The 20,875-nt window shown below is 32.4% G+C and overlaps 1 protein-coding gene across 1 annotated transcript in view; it reads right to left on the bottom strand.

The window, feature by feature from the left end:
• The window catches only part of ttv (exostosin glycosyltransferase 1 ttv), a 441,491-nt gene that overhangs the window by 168,955 nt on the left and 251,661 nt on the right, over positions 1 to 20,875 (bottom strand).

Genomic DNA, 20,875 nt, shown 5'->3' with positions numbered 1-20,875 from the left:
GTGTTTTGAAAATAAATTGTGTCAAAGGTGGCACAACGTCACAAAAAAGTGTCACAAACAGGTAAACCATATGGTATATAGGGCGTAATGATATCATCCGATGAAAAAGTGGCAAAGTTGTCACTACAGTTGCATTCTTCTCACTCTATACGTCGGCTGTTCATTACAGGGATCTATAAATTGAATTTTCGATTAATCGAATTTTATATAAAATAAGTAAGAAAGTCTAAAGTCGGGCGGGGCCGACTATATTATACCCTGCACCACTTTGTAAATATAAATTTTCGATACCATATCACATCCGTCAAATGTGTTGGGGGCTATATATAAAGGTTTGTCCCAAATACATACATTTAAATATCACTCGATCTGGAAGAATTTGATAGACTTCTACAAAATCTATAGACTCAAAATTTAAGTCGGCTAATGCAATAGGTTGGAACACAATGTTAGTAAAAAATATGGGAAACATTTAAATCTGAAGCAATTTTAAGGAAACTTCGCAAAAGTTTATTTATGATTTATCGCTCGATATATATGTATTAGAAGTTTAGGAAAATTAGAGTCATTTTTACAACTTTTCGACTAAGCAGTGCCGATTTTACAAGGAAAATGTTGGTATTTTGACCATTTTTGTCGAAATCAGAAAAACATATATATGGGAGCTATATCTAAATCTGAACCGATTTCAACCAAATTTTGCACGCATAGCTACAAAGCTAATTCTACTCACTGTGCAAAATTTCAACTAAATCGGAGCAAAAAATTGGCCTCTGTGGTCATATGAGTGTAAATCGGCCGAAAGCTATATATGGGAGATATATCTAAATCTGAACCGATTTCAACCAAATTTTGCACGCATAGCTGCAAAGCTAATTCTACTCCCTGTGCAAAATTTCAATTAAATCGGAGTAAAAGATTGGCCACTGTGGTCATATGAGTGTAAATCGGGCGAAAGCTATATATGGGAGATATATCTAAATCTGAACCGATTTCAACCAAATTTGGCACGCATAGCTACAAAGCTAATTCTACTCTCTGTGCAAAATTTCAACTAAATCGGAGCACAAAATTGGCCTCTGTGGTCGTATGAGTGTAAATCAGGCGAAAGGTATATATGGGAGCTATATCTAAATCTGAACCGATTTCAACCAAATTTGGCACGCATAGCTACAATGCTAATTCTACTCCCTGTGCAAAATTTCAACCAAATTGGGGTAAAACTCTGGCTTCTGGGACCGTATTAGTCCATATCGGGCAAAAGATATATATGGGAGCTATATCTAAATCTGAACCGATTTCAATAAAATTTGGCACACTTGACTATAGTACTAATTGTTCTTCTTGTACAAAATTTTAAGCAAATTAGGGTAAAACTCTGGCTTCTGGGGCCATATAAGTCCATATCGGGCGAAATATATATATGGGAGCTATATCTAAATCTGAACCGATTTCTTCCAAAATCAATAGGGATCTATTCTGAGCCAAAACACATACTTGTGCCAAATTTGAAGTCGATTGGACTAAAACTGCGACCTAGACTTTGATTACAAAAATGTGTTCACGGACAGACGGACAGACGGACATCGCTATATCGACTCAGGAGCCCACCTTGAGCATTTTTGCCAAAGACACCATGTGTCTATCTCGTCTCCTTCTGGGTGTTGCAAACATATGCACTAACTTATAATACCCTGTTCCACAGTGTGGAGCAGGGTATAAAAAAATTGCAAAATGGATTTTCTACTATTTCTTGATTTTGACTATCAATCTCCATTTTTGGCGTTTTCTGTTTTGCTTTTCATTTTTATTAGTAGTTTTTGAAGAGCTATAGAAAACATTTTCAAATAAACCAAACTCATAACATTCAGAAAAATGTAAGTGGTACACTCGCTTAATCCTATTTTGGCATAACTACTCCTTGCCGGTATTTTACGAATAAATGCTTCAATAGGGCTGTTTTCTTTTAGCACTGGATGCCCTAAGCCGTGAAGGACTAAAAGAAAACAGAGTACTCGTTTATCCAGGACATCTCCAAAAATATGCAACACTGTCATCAGCTGTTTAAAAACAATCACAGAAAAGAAGTGAAATCTTGCATTTTTAATGTATGAAATGCTCCAATTAGTAGTAAATATTTACTGCTGCGATTATTTATGACACTATACCACTTTGAATTACATGTTTTTCCATAAATTAGTCACAATAAAGTGCTATTGTAAATCGATGAAGCGTCACTTTATCAAAACACAATCTGGCAAGATCGGCGCGACTTGCACTGATGAGATGTTCTGGATAGAACACCAGTGCAACGATGTTCTGGATAGCCCATACAAATGTTGTATCCAGCGCAAAAAGAAAACAGCCCTAATGATGTCTTCGAATGGGTCAATTGAAGCAGATATGTCTATATAGACATGAACTGTAACAAACCCCATAGGAAATACAGTAATCCCTCGATTTACGTCGTGATTGGTTCCGGAATTTGACGACGTTAATCGAAACGACGTAAACCGAATTAAAAATTGCTCATACTTATTCCTAAGTCCATATATGTATGTATGTGTGTGTACATAATAAAAAATCTTCAAAAATAAAGGCAATTCAGTAAGAATTTCAGAAAAAAAATGTTTCGATGTCATCATCATTTATACTTATTGTACTTGAAGGCGTTTTTTATAATGTGGGCAAAAGAGTCGACGACGTAAATTGAATGGCGTCGTAAATCGAAGTTTGAAGGAACAAAAAATTTGACGACGTAAATCGAAACAACGTAAACCGAGACGACGTAAATCGAGGGATTACTGTACTTTAAAGGCGTTAAATCGCATGATGTAGGCGTCCAATTGACCGGTCTCGACAGTAGATCTTCGAGCAACTTTCAAAGAATCCATTCATCAATAATTCTGATTTGCGATAGGTTTCACAGCTTCACCAGCTGTGTTTTGAAAGGCTTTACACCTAAATTCTTTCGCAAAATTTGAAGAGCAACAGATGCCCAATTGCTGCAAATGGCGACGAATCTATGATTGATGGTCATCATTAACACTGGTCGGTACAGTGGTTCGTACTATACGTAAGCGTGTTTGTGGTTTAATATCCAACAATGTAAATTTGGCGCGAAATTTATTCACTGTAGCCCAAATATCCGATTAAACTGAAGAATCGCGCGATGAACTTTCTGAATAGAGCACGCATTTTGATAATAAAATTCAATCATTTGCAAGCGGTGTTCGTTTGTAAGACGATTCATGGCTAAATTATAGTCCACACTGAAGATGATTGTCAGTGAAACAAAATAGAAAACCTACGTCTGTTGTTTAAACTACTGCAGCTAAAAAAATCACCACATTCAGCAAGGAAAGTAAATATTTTGATTTCATTGAAAAAAAAAATTGAATATACGAATTTTGGTTGCACAGAAAAAAATTTCACGAAAATTTTTCTAATTAAGATCTTAATAGAGTTGAATTAAAAATTTAATTGCTCCAATAATTTTTTTAATTGAAACAAAAATCAATCACACAAATTAAATGTATCAATTAAGTTTTTAATTGGATGAATTAATTTTTTAATTGATACTATCATTTCTGGGATTGAAGACATTTCAATTAAAAAATGAATTGAATCAATTAATTTCGCAATTGAATCGGATTTTTTGTGTGTGTGGTTAAAATAGTCAAAAGAGGATTTTTTCTTTAAAGTCAATAATGGATTGGCTTGCATAATAAATCATCCTGTAATCTCTGTACGGAACCTAAAGCTGGTATGCAACATTACCTATCACGCAGCGATAGATATCAGCTGACGTCTTGATAGCATTAATAAATATACTCTTCATTATTATGTGGGATTACATTTTTTGGTGTATTTGCAACAATTTCAGGACTTCCATCAATCATTCATCATCCCATTGGCTTTTGCAAACAGTATGAGTTTGCTGATTTGACATTTTCTGGAATATATAAAACACTTCAACGTCTTGCTAATTCATCCGCTTGCATGTTCATGTACTGAGCAAAAAGTGCGTGTTATTTATAAAAAAAGGAAAGGTAATGTTGGGCGATGCCGATAATATTATACCTTGAACCACTTTATAGATCAACATTTTCGATACCATCTCAAATCCCTCAAATGTGTTGGGTGTTATATAAATTTACTTCAATTTGAAAAACATTCTAAACTTATTTGTGTCATGTCGCAATGAGTAAAATATTGGTAATATTTTATGGCGATTTCGATTGGGAAAAAAGGTGCAACATTCTCGAAATTGATTGCAAAATATCAAGGACACTATCTTAGATTTTGGATCCGGTATCCCTTACAATATTATGAATTAACAATAACATTGGAATGACAATATCATTTGGGCGAAAAAACAATGTGGGAAAAAGTAGTGTAACACCAGGGCAACATATTTTTTGCGAAACGAAAACTCCCTTAGTTAAAATTTTCTAAAATAAACCTATATCTTTTTCCTGGGTTCAACATCTCTCTTTTTTAATATAGTCCGATATGTTCAGAAGACAAATGCATGCGAATGTATTGTTTCTGTGTTAATTTTTTAGCAGAGATAATAAAACACGTTTAGGTAGTTCAACGAAAGAGAGAATAAAGAAATAATTTATTGATAGATAAAAATATGTTATATTTGTAGGTTTGTTAGTTTCAACACCCCACTGGGAAAAAACTTTCTTAAAATTTAATTTCATTTGAATTGAACAAAATAAATGTTTGTTGAAGGCAACTGTTCATGTTAAATTGTCTGCTACAATATCCTGGGTATCTATTTTATCGCGTATAAAGTGATGGCGAACAGTGTGCATTGAGCTCGCAAAGTATTTACTGGTAATTAAAATAGCATATTATTATTGTTGCAAATGAAAATCAATGTTTAATGGAGGAATTTACGGTCTTGAATTTTGGTTTAATCTCTTAATTATTTATAGTTAAATGTTTGGTTGTGATATATAAAATATATGGGATATATTTAAATTTTAAGCCAATTTTTCAAAAGAGCATTTATGATTTATCGAGAGATACATATGGGTTAACTTAATCTTATTCGATTCTGTGGAAAGTATGCAATTGTGGTGTAGCATGTAACTACAATATGGGTAAATTCTCATTGACATTTTATGTAACATTGGGGTATGCTGGCAATATTTGCCAAATCGGAATTACACATAGATGAAGCTATTTTGATCATATTCGGCACACTTCAAGAGAATATTAATTCTACTTTCTATGTACAATATCAAGTCAATTGGTCTAAAATGTCGAATCTCGTGGTAAAAAGTGGATATTCTAGCCATATATTTCCCACATCGAGCAAATATATATATGGAGGGCTATATTTAAATCTGGGCCGATTTTGACCAAATTTGACCTACGTAAATAGAATTTATATACGCAAATTTTCACGTAAATCGGTATAACACTTTGACTTCTGTTGTTATAACAGAGTAGTAAGATACGGACGAAAGTTACACTGAAAACAAATATCTACGTGATATTAAAGATTATGCAACCTAAATTTTAGGATGCGCAATTTACAAAATATTAAGAACAACTTTCTTTTAAATAATTACATTTTAATTAAAACAATGTTTATTATCTTTACTTAAAAATTTTTTTTCATCTATCTCCGTTAAAAACGCATGTCTTTCAACTAAGGAAAATCTTCCTTAAAATAAAGAAACACATTTTTGGTTTAAAGAAATCGTCCTTAAATTACCTGAGATGTTGAATCTTTAGATTTAAGATAAAAAAGCTTCAAATATAGGCTAAGACTTATTTTCAGCATTTAGCATATTTGATTTTTTTTGGAATTAAGAAAACATTTTTACTTTGAGGTATCCCCTATATTTTGGATTTTTAAACTGACATTTGTTTGTACGTGAATAGCTTTATTAATATACCACGAAAAGAAAATGAAAAATCGATAAATGAGATCTGAATCCTAATTTTAATTTTATTGATCGTAGGTTTAAGGCAAGGTAGGTCACTAAAAAATTATTTTTATTTTAAAGAAGCCGCATCTTTGGCTCGGAATCAATACCAAAAGCCTTAAGAGAAGGTCACAATCTTTGGATCCAAGTAAACTTTATTTTTTGAGTGTACATATGGAAGCTATAGCAAAATCTAAACCAATTTCAATCAAATTTTGCACACTTCACGGCACTATCAAATGTATCAGGCTCATTTAGACTATTCAGTCCATTGTGATACCACGTTGGTGAACTTCTCTCTTATCACTGAGTGCTGCCCGATTCCATGTTAAACTCAATGACAAGGGACCTCCTTTTTATAGCCGAGTCCGAACGGCGTTCCATATTGGAGTGAAACCACTAGAGGAGAGGAGGTGGGATAATCCACCGCTGAAAAACTTTTTGGTGTTCGGTCGAATCAGGAATCGAACACATGACCTTGTGTATGCAAGGCGGGCATGCTAACCATTGCGCCACCGAGTGCTCCTTGTGCAACATGAACCGATTATGAACCGATTTATTCTAAAATCAATAAGTTTCTATTCTGACTCTTGTCTCCTTTTTTTATGTTTTCTACTGTCAAAAAGTTGTAAACGTGGAAAACGTCATTTAACCTTATAAAACGTAAAAAGCGTAGTAAATGTAAAAAACACCTACACGATCCTTTGATTTCATTTCAAAAAAACTGTTTTTATATGAAACGTCATAGTGAAGTATTTTAATTTTTTTACAATAAAATTTTGAAATTTTTATTCAAATGCGATTTGCACAATTTGCAAGCATAAACGTTTGAATGCAACGCGTTTTCAAATTGAAATTGTGAAAATTGTTGTAGCAAAAATCGGATTTAGGTGCAACATGTGGGCATGCAAAATACCAAGATTTAATCTTTTTTAATTTTAGCTATTTAGGCCTAAATTATTTTTGAAATAAAACTCTTTTATTGCATATTCTCCCGACGTTTCTCCACTATTTGGTGGCTTTTTCAAGGGATTCGCCTATTTAAACAAAGATTTATAGAAATTGAATAACAGTATTTCACAATACAAATAGTAACAAAACAACTTACAGAAATTCAAGTCTTTTGGTTACATTTGTATAAATATTCAAACACGTAACATAAATTTATTTAACGACACAACTTAATTTAAATATCACAGCTTATTTATTTAAATTTAAATTTATTAACAAATCCGAATTTAATCCGGTTACGTGAAATTCGACTGACAGTAAGTAGTACGCCTATTTTTACTACTTTAAAAAAAGTAAAAAGGCATTCTCAAATCAAATAGAACATAAATTGTTCTAAAAAAACGTATACTGTACAAAAAAATGCTTATATTGCAAAAAACTAGGTATTTTACGAAGGTTAGCGTTTTCATAACGATTTTTTATAATGAAAATGCATTCGTGAATACAAAAATTAAAAAAAAAGTACGAAATAAACGGTTCTAAAACAAGTGTACTGTACAAATTCTTATATTGTCAAAAACTAAGTTTTTTCAGAAAGTTTACGACGTTTTGACATATGGTAAAATACGTCGTAAATGTATGTCAAATACTTTACATTTTACGACAGACCATCTCTGCTTCTGACACAAAGTAGATTGGACTAAAATCTAGACTTTGATTACAAAAATGTGTTTACAGACAGACGGACATGGGATTGACTCAATGCATTTATCATATATGATGCGTATTCGATACTGCACTGAAAAACAGTGAACCCACCAGGAAGAAAACTTTTGATTAATTTTAGAAATTTTTTAATATTTTTAGAAAATTTTAACTATACAGTATTACAAACGCTGACATCGCGCCGATGTCACAAAAATAAGTAAATATTTTTCGACAAATTCAAGAAAATTTATTAGATATAATTAATTTTTTTCACATGTTAAAGAAAATTTTGTAGTTTGAAGGAAAAAATTGGAGTTCAAAATTGCAAGAATGTCTTTAGTGACATACGAAGTTTATTACGTTACAAATTTAAAGAAATAATGAACTATATTGTGAGGAGTACGCATTTAGGAAATCTTAATACTTCATTTGTGTATAATTGTTTGACGTTTTTTTAGTTAATGTAACTAACGTACACAAAAAATTATTAAAGTAAAGGAAACTTTCTCCAAACATAATAAATCCATGAACTAAAATAAAGTTAAATTGGCTTTAGTGAAATAGAGAGTTCACTTTTTTTGAGTGTGTTGTTGTATGAAGTACATTTAGTACATGTAATGATATAATGGCTTATTTATTAGCCGATAATTACTGCTTGTTTTATGATGGTACTATGGAAAAGTAAAAATTTTGTCTAAAGTGGTTGGGAAGACAGATGTATCGGATTTCCACATCCTCGTCAGTTCCCTTTATTGGATGATCTACTCATTTCAATTTTTAGAATATTTTGGTACAGCGTTATTCTAATTGCTGAATTTTGTATTTTTGTCTCATAATATCCAAAAAAATAGAAATTTATTGTTTGGACATGTTGAATTTTTAAAAGCTCATTCTCAATCGACTAAAAGGATTCTGGAGAACTAAAAGGATTCTATGGTAAATAAAGCCCACATGGTTCTGGAAAATTATCAATGAATTACTAAAGGTTTCGATGACTTTGTCTTCAGCTATAACGGCGTTTGAAATCACCACTTTTTAAATATGCAAAATGTTACATTGTGACGTGTTTATATATTATAACTTACACATTTATTGACAAAGGAATAAGACGATTTAAAGTACCTGAAATAAAAATAATAAAACTATTAGTTGCTAAACATTAAACGTTTTTTTTTATAATTTTATACAAATATTCAAATATCACATAATTTGTGTGAGTTGATTACGCCAAAGTATGGCGGTCAGGTCCGGTAGTATATTGGTGTTTATATATTTTTTATGGATAAGTTTTTTCTTATTATTTTCCAAAAAAAGAAAAGGCTTCAAGGTTCGTTTAAAATAGAGGTCTGCACAATTCCATTTGTAAATGCAGAGAACACGTGTACTTGCTACATGAGTACATCTATTTGAGAGAGTCCCAAAACAATTGGTACACATTTTGATGAACACCAAAAGCCACAAGTAACATCTTGTTGCTAACAAGTTAGCTGATAAGTCCCCGGTCTGACACATAGATGGCGTCGCTATTATTAAATGCATACTATTTTTATATAGTACCAACCTTCAAATGATTCGTGTCAAAATTTGACGTCTGTAAGTCAATTAATTTGTGAGATAGAGCGTTTTTTCGTGTTTTTATAAAATACTGTTTTTTGAAGGGAAAAAATACGGTGGAAGTAAAAACTTGGCTTGATAATGAGTTTCCGGACTCTGCCCCAGGGAAATCAACAATAATTGATTTCCCTGACAAAATTCAAGCGTGGTTAAATGAGCACGGAGGACGGTGAACGCAGTAGACGCCCGAAAGAGGTGGTTACCGACGAAAACATAAAAAAAAAAAATCCACAAAATGATTTTGAATGACCGTAAAATGAAGTTAATCGAGATAGCAGAGGCCTTAAACATATCAAAGGAACGTGTTGGTCATATCATTCATCGATATTTGGATATGCGGAAGCTCTGTGCAAAATGGGTGCAGCGCGAGCTCACATTTGACCAGAAACAACAACGTGTTGATGATTCTGAGCGGTGTTTGTAGCTGTTAACTCGTAATACACCCGAGTTTTTCCGTCGATATGTGACAATGGATGAAACATGGCTCCATCACTACACTCCTGAGTCCAATCGACAGTCGGCTGAGTGGACAGCGACCGGTGAACAGTCTCCGAAGCGTGGAAAGACTCAAAAGTCCACTGGCAAAGTAATGGCTTCTGTTTTTTGGGATGCGCATGGAATAATTTTTATCGATTATCTTGAGAAGGGAAAACCCATCAACAGTGACTATTATATGGCGTTATTGGAGCGTTTGAAGGTCGAAATCGCGGCAAAACGGCCTCATATGAAGAAGAAAAAAGTGTTGTTCCACCAAGACAACGCACCGTGCTACAAGTCACTGAGAACGATGGCAAAAATTCATGAATTGGGCTTCGAATTGCTTCCCCACCCACCGTATTCTCCAGTTCTGGCCCCCAGCGACTTTTTCTTGTTCTCAGACCTCAAAAGGATGCTCGCAGGGAAAAAAATTGGCTGCAATGAAGAGGTGATCGCCGAAACTGAGGCCTATTTTGAGGCAAAACCGAAGGAGTACTACCAAAATGAAGAGAACTATGTTGAATAATAAAAACGAATTTTGACAAAAAAAAATGTGTTTTTCTTTGTTAGACCGGGGACTTATCAGCCAACCTGCTACGCTGATGTCTTCACTACCAACAAACACATATCTATCTTATTAAAGTGTACTCAGAGTGATCACGTCGAGTATGTTGCGAGAACAAAACTTCATAGAGTACTCCATGTACCACGTGCAGTTTCAGAAATACAAAAAAAAAACAGTTACTCTCCATAATATATGTTTTCGGTTTGTTATAAAGCAAACGTTAAGGTAAGTGTGTGACATACATAAATATAGGAAATACTCGTATGTGACATACATACATATCTATGATTAATAATAATGGAAAGCTTTGCTTCGCACATAACTGAGAAATACTTGTGGTACCACGTGAAGTGAAGAGAATCCATGTTGTACTCTTCACAAGTACTTACATTTTTATTGTTCCTTTTTTTCGGAACACATATTGTTTCGGATAAGTACTTGGTGGTATTTGAAAAGCAAGTGTTCTCTTCAATTCACTACTTGCGCTCTGAGAGAAAGACAGTGTATGTACTATATTCGACAGCGAATTGCATACATGTAGTGAAATGTTATTTAGTTATAAAGATGCAGGCCACTAGTTTGAAATACTTTATATGTTCAGGTTCTTCAATAAGTATCCAGTAATATTAACCATTAATATTAATATAAACGAAATATTAATATTAATATAAACAAAACATATTTTTCTTTCAGTAAAAAATTAAATTTTCGAGGGCAGAAAAGCAAGTTAGGTAAATAATTTCAATACAAAACTTTCATAATAATTACTGAAAGTGCACATGGTATAAAATACATAAAATGAGAAATAAATACCAAAGATTATAGATTACAGAAGATGGGAGATTGGCTACTGAGCACATCAAACCATTTACCACATTAGTTTAATACTCAAACCAAACGCGTATACGACAAGTATAGACACAGCATTAAAATGCAAATAAAAAGAAATTAAGAGCACGAAATAAATGTCCATAAAGGGGAAAATGTAATTTTTTTGTTGTTGCCTAAAATTTAACATTGTTTCATTAAGAAAATTATATTTTTCATTTAAAAACTAAAAACGAAAAACAACTAAAAGATGTATTAAACTAATCTGGTAAATGCAACATTTGGTATGACGCAAGCCAATTTCCTATCTTTCTCAAATCTATAATCTTTGAGAAATACGGCCTCTACAAGTCTGCAAGTCACAACTCCCTGATATGTACGTACACAAAAAAAAAAAGTGTCTCGTAAATTTAAGAATATTTTTACAATAATTTATTACAAGAATTTTCCAGAATTTTAGTTCATTTTTCGCATCTTCAACGAAAATTACTACTCGAACGGAAATTTTACAAATTCTAAGTAGCAATCGTTTAGTTCATGGCCTACAAAATACGATGGAAATTTCCTTAAAAAATTTCTTAACTGGTAGTTAAAAATTCGTTTGTCATGCTATAAAACTACTTGTGAAATGTAAAGTATTTTCTAAATAATAAGTGACATTTACTATACAATTTTTTTGTATGAGAAAATATTTTTTTACGAAAAATGAACTTGAAATTGGATAGCAATTTCTTACTGACAATTACTATAGTTAATAATTGTTGGTAAAAAATTACCCAATGAAATATTTTTAGTTCACATGTAATTAAATTTATAGACATTTTCGTCAAAAATGGTAGATAACATTTCATGAAAATTTTGCAAATTTTAAGTTAAACGTTTCATTGTTCATAAACTGGTGTGCCTTTACGAATATTATTCTTAGAGTAAATTGTCAGCAGATGCGATGAACTAATGCATAGTACAGAGATCTTTATCGGCATAGTGGTATGTGATTAATGTAAAGATGATGTTACTTGAGTTTTGTTGTGTATAGATGAGCGTGGGGTTGTTTTTATTTTTGTTCATTTAGTGGTTTGTGTGTGTGTGTGTGTGTGTGTTTGTTATTCGCGGATGGTTTATTTGGCTGGACGAGGCGTTGTTTTCAATAAAGGCACATGTGTTTTTGTTGTTGTAGGAATGTTTTGGCTTTGCTTGGTTTTGTTTGGCATGCTTCAGTTGTATAGTTGGCGTTGGCGTGGGCTGTTACATCTTTTAAGTAGGTATGCAACAAGGGAATATAAAGGCATGGAATATGTTGGACTTTTGAGACATATATTGGTGTTTGTTTATTAAACATTTTAAATGAAAGTTATTAATAGTTTATCGGTAGTTTAGAATAAAGTTATTAAGAATATTTAGGAAAATATGTTGAAATTTAAAGTGAATTGAAATTTTTATTATTCTATGAAAAAATTAATATTCAATTCCAGATGAATTTGGAAAATTTTTGTTATATCTCAGCGTATAGTTTATTCATAAATTGGTAAGTATTTTTTTAATATGACTTTCTTTTAAAAAGAATATTTTTTATGTATATTATTGTTAATTAATTTTTTTTGGAAACCAGTTTAATGTTTTTCTTTGTTGTAAAAACACTATTTAATTTCAGAGCAACTCCAGATGGATTCGAACAAATTTAAAAAATAGAGAATTGGTAAGTTTTCTTTTAAAAATTGGCTTTATTTCATCTAGAATATTTACGTTTTTGTGGCCTTTACAGGTTTTTAATACCTTATTTTAGTATTTCTTTAATCAAATTTTTTGGAAACCAATGTAACATTTTTAATGTAAAAACAAATATTTAATTTCAGACTAACCCCTTAAAAATTTGGACAAATTTTTAGTACTCCATTGCCTGTAATTTAATAGTGAATTGGTAAGGATTCTTTAACTTTCTTTTAACCCTGGACAGTCATCCTTATTTTTTGTACATTAACGTCATTCTTCGTCATTTTGACTACGGCTGATTTCAAGGCGCTATAATTTTCATCGTGAGCGAAAAAGTGAACCAAACTTTAATTTTTTTCTTATTCAATTTGGTTTTAATTAGTATAAAACAAAAATTCATAAAACGGCCGAATTAGTATAACTTAAATTTACAATTTCCCAATAGACTAAAATTCATTTTAAATCGAAAATGAAATTACGTGTCGTCATTTTGACGAATGATGACTGTCCAGGGTTATCAAGAATATTTGTTTTTTTTATGCATAATATTTTTTTTTTCATTAGATTTTTTGGAAACCTATTTAATAATTTTATTTAATGTAAAAAATAAATATTTAATTTCAGAGTAACCCAAATAAATTTGGACAACTTTTTATATTTCCCCTCAGCGTACAATTTAATAGAGAATTGGTAAGTTTTATATTAAAACTTTGGATTTCTTTCAACTAGAATATTTATTTTATTATATCCTTCACAACGATAACAACACAGTTTTATGAGTTTATTTAGAACACTTCATTATTTCTCTAATTGTTTCAGTTACAAATTTTATGAGATACGTTCTCCAAAGGAAAGTTGAATTCCTTACACCATTTGATAAAATGCCCCAAATGTGGTAAGTTACAAGCTAAAATGAAGAGTTAAAAATTATATTTCATTACATAGTGTTAATTTTTAACAATTTTCATTATTGCTTCCATTTTTTCCAGCAAGATATGTGAAAAAATTACCTACGATGAATAAAAAACGGATAAGTCAAAATGTCCAAACAGCGAGATCAAATGAACTACTTTCTTGTTCCACGTGGTCATAATTTTTATTCACAAAAAATATTGTATTAAGAACTTTCATCATACGTTTTTATAATAAAGTACTTTTGCTTAAAGAAAGTTTAATTTTAATGTATGAAAATTTTCATAATAGTAAAACGGTTTATTGTTCCTTTAATTATTTAATTTCTCTGTACAGTGGAATGATTGATTTAAAAATAGTTTAATCGTCGAGATTTTAAAGAGACTGATAACCAATTTTTATTATCAGGTTTCCCTAAAAATAAGCAAGTAAACCAAAATAATACTGACTTCTTAACTTGGTAGGGGTATATAAATCTTATGGTGTTGTAAAAATGGACTAAAATACAATGTTATAGATGAACTACAATTTAAGAGAATTATAAACTAGACAAGTTGAAAAAAATCTTAAGGGCTAAATCATGGTCAATATTACTACAGTTTAGTTCATTTTGCAATGGAAAAGGGTTCACTGTTTTTTCAGTGTATATATCTGGAGGACAAGAGTATACCGATATCCCAAACTGATTTTTCAAATTTCTTAGAGTATCCACACAGATCACCAAAATATTTCCAATAAAAAAAATGATTGATTTTAAAGGGAAACAAAACACACACTAATACTGTCGTTAGAATTGTTGTTGTGTCCTTGAAATCAGTTTCGAAATAGTTATCACAGTAGTTGTTGTTGACTTCAACTTCGTTCACCAATAAGGTGAATTCAGCAATGTCTCTAAAAATAGATTTCGATTTGTTGTTGCAGTAATGTAGTAACAAATTGAAATCGAAAAATAAGATTAAGGGATTGTAGCTATATGAGAAGATGATGCACAGTGGTGGGTTTAACTTGGGCGAAATGATTCTCGTGTGTAATTTCCATTAGGAAATTAGCATATAAGACCCAAATGAAATCATCTCGCCCATCCAGATCTTACTAGAGACTATGAAAATGTGGATTGGCCGACATCATGTCCAATTAGCTTGCATTAAAATTGTAATAATATGTAATAATAATTAATCAATAATGTTTCAAATTAAGTTAATTAATGCAGTGATTGAACATTTTTAAATTGTTTATTAAAAAATTAATTGATACAATTAACTTTTTAATCAAACTCTGAAGATGCGATGGAAAATTTTACATTTTTTTTTATTTCAACCAATCAATTTTTTAAACAAATTACAAATACTAAGTCAGTTAAGAAAGTAATAGAAAATAGTTACGTTTTTATTAAAATTTAAATTGATTGAAATTAAATGAGTTTTGCAATCAACATCAAATAAAATTGTAATTGAATCAATAAAAAATTAATTGGATCAATTAATTTCGTGATTGAATCAGAAACAATTTTTTTTTTCTCAATCGTAAGGTCCCAAAAACTGTAATGAAAGTACACACAAAAATTTTTTTTCTGATTCAATCACCAAATTAATTGATCCAATTAATTTTTTAATTGAAATGTCTTCAATCACGAAAATGATAGTATCAATCACATTTTTAATTGGGCATAGAAAAAATTCTTGATTAAAAAATTAATTGATTTTTTCAGCAAATTTCAATTATTTTTTTAATTGATTCAATTTAAAATTTAATTGATGTTGATTGCAAAACTCAATTAATTTATTAATTAAAAACGTAACTATTCTTAATTACTTTCTGAATTGGCTCGGAGTTTTTATTTGGATTAACAAATGATTGTTTGAAATACATTTTTAATTAAAAATTAAAAAAAAATAATTAGCACTTTTTTTAACTGAATTAGTCTTCCGAATTTGATTAAAAAGTTAATTGTATCAATTAATTTTTAAATTAAAAATTTTAAAATTTTCAATCATTGACTTAATTAACTTAATGTTTCTATCATGATTAAAAAGTTAATTGTATTAATTAATTTATTAATTGAAAAAATTTTCAACGTTAATTAACTTTTTAATTGGAAATATTTTGGCGATATTTTTTGCTGTGTAGAGGATGCTGACGAGGATTGTGGGAGTTCCGAAATGATCGTCCATCCAACTCATCTACTCATGCGTTGTAACCAGTAGAGATGTGTTCATTGGTGAAGTTTTATTTAGAGACTCATGATATTTAAATACCCAGCATGAATGATGTGTTCTTCGAAACTTTAACATGGCTGTAATTTGTTTAGACGTCATTTGTTTTTATTTTTATTTTTTATTTTGGAACAATTTTTGTCCCCTCGTCAGAACAATGTACTCGTGGTTGACCAGTTCGTTTGAGACTTCTGAGAGTTTTCCAGCAAAACGTTGTGTAATACTCCGAATTGTAAACCAACTTTGGTCCATGAATTTCCAGATTTCTTAGTATGAGTTATTTTCCTGATGCTGTTTGAATGTGATGATATTTCGCTCTGCTTTATTTGTTTTTTTTTTTTGTTTTAGCACTGAAAAATAAGAAATTTGTACGCGCTGTGTCTGTGGGTAAGGAAGAAAGGTATTTAAATGAAAGAAATTTCTCTGAAATGAATGGTTCACCAGATATGGACAATTTACATTTTTACATTTTGCCGTATGTGTAAGAGGTAAGCACGCCTTGGGATGATTTCACATTGGGTAAATATCGGAATTGATGATTGTTTATTTAAGTTCACTCTAAGCCTTTTTTTTATGAAATAAACTTAGAAGGGTTGTGGTGACGTAGTGCAATATTCTCTAAGATTGTACCAAAGATTTCTGGCCATTTTCTTATGATTTCCAATTTTTCTTCCATTCACCCTTAAAACAGGCACCTTTTTTAGCCAGACGTAATGGAGATTTCATTCCAGTTATGGTTATTGTCAAGTAGCTGAAACCTCCTTTTTGGCCTAAGAGTTTAAATGTGGACATAACTTTTCGACTTATCCCGAATAAACCTTGACTGGTGTGGCTTTTTTCCCTTTTTATTCTGCTGTATACTGGAGTGTGAGAGGATGTTCGTTGGCCTTACTGTGACCGGCAAGAACTCTGTGATTATGGTCCTAAAGCTGAGACTGAGAAAAAAAGTATCAAGTTACTCCTGGTTCGCCGTTTGTTTGGGCTATCAACGACAACGGCATCACAAAGTCTTTAGGCTTAAATCAATTTTCTACGTGAGTGAAGAACATTAGGCTAAACTGGCTGGCTGGAAGTAGATGCCATACCTTTGCCCTCCAACGTATTTCAAGTGGTACCCCAATACAAATCTGGAGTTCTTTTGTGTGATGCCATTGTTGGGCTTGGGTTTTTATTCCTTCGCTGAAGGAACAGAGAGACGAAATCCTTTTGTTGTGCTTCTTCTTCCAGCATTGTGGCAGAATTGAACACAAACATGGGTTTCTCTGCATGAATGCCTGTGGTCGGGAATCCTTTTGCCATAAACATTCATCACGATGGGTTATAGATTGATAAACTCAACTAGGCATGCATGACTATAATGGTGAGGATCCAGATAGCTCCCCACTGGCAGGGGTAGAGGTTAAAGTACTCCTGCAGAAGTTGTAGTGGGTATTTGTTTGTGTTTGTTGTTGTTTTTGTCCATTGAGTGAAAAGGATACAAATAAGTCTACAGGGATACACTGAACCATACTTGTATTTGTCTTTGTGTGGTCCTTACTGTAATCGCAAAAATGTCCCCAAACCTCCACTGCCTTGGCACATGGCATCATAGCATATCGCAAAAAGCAACATCTTCGGCAAAGAAATGTTTACATGTCCTTGTTGGCTTACACTTCTTCACCTCCTTTCGCACCCCCTCTCTCTCTCTCTCTGTCGCTATGTGGAAAATTTTGTCAACAAATAGACGGCAATGTTGTTATTTGTAGCTTGAACTGCTGATGGTGATGCTCTGTCTGTCTGTCATGATTGTTGCTGTCGACGTTTTGATATTCAATTCAAACCCCACCTTCCTCCAAACCTATCCACCTCCCCCTCCAACCACACACAGCAGCTGTATTCATAAAAGACCCATTAAGATTGCCACCATGATTTCCAAAGTTCATACATATCACTTTAAGTGTTGGTTTGTGGAAGGATGAATGGGTGTGGGTCACAGGATATTAACCAAACAAGATTAATATGCATATCATTCTACGATACGGAAGGAAGTTGACAGCACCAGGTAAGAGGTATGCTGAAGTGGAGTGGAGTGAAGAAGAGACACCAACCAACCTCACTGAAGTGGGTATCTCCTTTTAGATGTGTTTGCTTATTATTTCACCGGTTGTCATTGGATGAAATTCAGTAGAAAATTTGCTTCTCCATTCACAACATCAACTTCGGAGACACTTTTGTAATATTAAATGCCGTGTTTAAGAGTCAAGGATGAATGACCCCCAATGCCTGAATGGTGAGGAAGAAAAGCCAATTACTGCCATTCATGGCCGACCAGAAATTTCATTATCCCCAATCAGACATTGATAAAGAGGTTTTCTTTTTAATAAACCTAAACGAAAAAAAAACTGTCACCAGAATATAGTCGGGTTTGCTGACAGTCCTCTTTAGGATCTGTGAGTAAGGTTCTTGGAGAATGGGAAACAGATTGGATCAAAAGTTGGTGACATCTAGATGGGCATATTGTTTTGCGCAAACAATTATTAAAGTTTCCTGTGTCAGAAAAAGTTTCCGATTTGCATAAAAAAAATCAGATTGGGAAATGTCTGATGACAAGGTCAATGGGTAACGCATCTTTCGAAGAGAAAATAATACCGAGTGCTATCCAAAATTTTTTTAATATTACATTTTGAGAAAATTATTCCAAGAAACTAAAACAAAAATATTTTTCTTCTGCTTTAAAGTAAAAATAAACAATAATTAAATTTATAAATCTAATTTTACTTTTTTAAAGCGTACTTAGTTTCATTAGTTATATCCAGCATAAAAGTTTGGAAGCTGTTCTAAAGGCACACTTTAAAAGCGCTTCCAAAAATGTCCTAAGTGTCCTGTTTCGAATAGGTTAAAAATAGAGTACGAATAAATAAAATGGTACAAATAATTTAAGTTTTTTTTTTTTCGAAAAAAAAAATGCTAAATACAAATTATTTAAGTTCTGTCGAAAAAAATGCTAAATCCACTAATGAACAAGTATATACAGCACTAAGTTCGGCCGGGCCGAATCTTAAATACCCACCCCCATGAATCAAATATTAGGATTTCCATTGAAATTTCAGGGGGGGTTTCAGGACATATCCAGCAGATCAGTTCAACCAGTACACTTCCCGAAGATAAATTTAAAGATTTTACCTATGAGGACTATATCAGATTCTGGATTTATAAGAACCATTTTTGTTTGAGTTTTAGAGGAATCATTAATATCTCTTGTAAGTGTGCAAGAAAATTATAAAATAACGTCTTGAATTAAAATCTTAAATCTGTAGAAGTAAAATCTGGAAATTTTACATTGAGTTTCAAGCAATTTTCATGATCAGTGCGCCTTCTACACCCTCAAAAAGTGAAGTCGGTCTATATGGAGGTATTACCAAATGGACCGATAAAAACTTAATCCGATACACGTTATTGTGAGCCTAAAATACCAGAATATTTACAATTTCAGGCAAATCTGATAAAAACTACGGTTTCTAGAAACCCAAGGAGTTAAATCGGGAGATCGTTCTTATGGGGGCTATACTAAAATATGGACCCATACTCACCGTTATCGGCACACCTCTTTATGACCCGAAAATACCTCTAGATTTCCAATTTCAAGCAAATAGGATAAAAACTTCGGATTCTAGAAGCCCAAGACCCCAAATCGTGAGGTCGTTTTATATGGGGACCATACCCAAACATGGACCGATACTCACAATTTTTGGCACACGTATTTGTGGTCCTACAATACCTCTAGATTTCCAATTTCAGGTAAATTGAATAAAAACTGCGGTTTCTATAAGCCCAAGAAGTAAAAATCGGGAGATCGGTCTATATGGGGGCTATATGGGGGCTATACCAAAATATGGACCGATACTCACAATTTTTGGCACACGTATTTGTGGTCCTACAATACCTCTAGATTTCCAATTTCAGGTAAATTTAATAAGAACTGCGGTTTCTATAAGCCCAAGAAGTAAAATCGGGAGATCGGTCTATATGGGGGCTATACCAAAATATGGACCGATACTCATAATTTTTGGCACACGTATTTGTGGTCCTACAATACCTCTAGATTTCCAATTTCTGGTAAATTGAATAAAAACTGCGGTTTCTATAAGCCCAAGAAGTAAAATCGGGAGATCGGTCTATATGGGGGCTATACCAAAACATGGACCGAATCTCACCATTTTTGGCACACCTCTTTATGGTCATAAAATATATGTAGATTTCAAATTTCAGGCAAATTGGATAAAAACTACGGTTTCTATAAGCCCAAGACCCCAAATCGGGAGGTCGGTTTATATGGGGACTATATCAAAACCTGGACCGATATAGCCCATCTTCGAACTTGACCTGCCTGCAGACAAACGACGAGTTTGTGCAAAATTTCAGCACGATTGCTTCATTATTGAAGACTGTAGCGTGATTACAACAGACAGACAGACAGACAGACAGACGGACATCGTTATATCGTCTTAGAATTTCTCCCTGATCAAGAATATATATACTGTATATAGTCGGAAATCGATATTTTGATGTGTTACAAACGGAATGACAAACTTATTATACCCCCGTCACCATTCTATGGTTGTGGGTATAAAAATTGCGAAATGTTGAAAATTTTTGAGGTCAAACGTTTCAGAAAAGCGTTCATAATCATAAAAACTTACAAACATTATTTATTTGGCAAAATTTCCTTAATTTTAAAAGGCGATCAATCGCCTTAATTTTGTAATTTTATAAAGTTTTTATATTCCTTTTTCTGAGACTCAGCAAGACAGAACGTCAGTACAAGTCTTCAGGATACTTAAAAAATATGTTATATTTTTGTTTTAAGTTTGCTTTTCGAAATGAAACAAACGTTGTTTTCCGCTCTTCTTCTTGTTTATTTCCAAGCAAGTACAGGAATGTATTTTACGATTTGATTATGCACCAAG

The sequence above is a fragment of the Haematobia irritans genome, chromosome 5 (assembly GCF_050003625.1).
Source record: "Haematobia irritans isolate KBUSLIRL chromosome 5, ASM5000362v1, whole genome shotgun sequence".
Classification (NCBI taxonomy): Eukaryota; Metazoa; Arthropoda; class Insecta; order Diptera; family Muscidae; genus Haematobia; species Haematobia irritans.
This window is presented reverse-complemented; position numbering and strand designations above follow the sequence as displayed.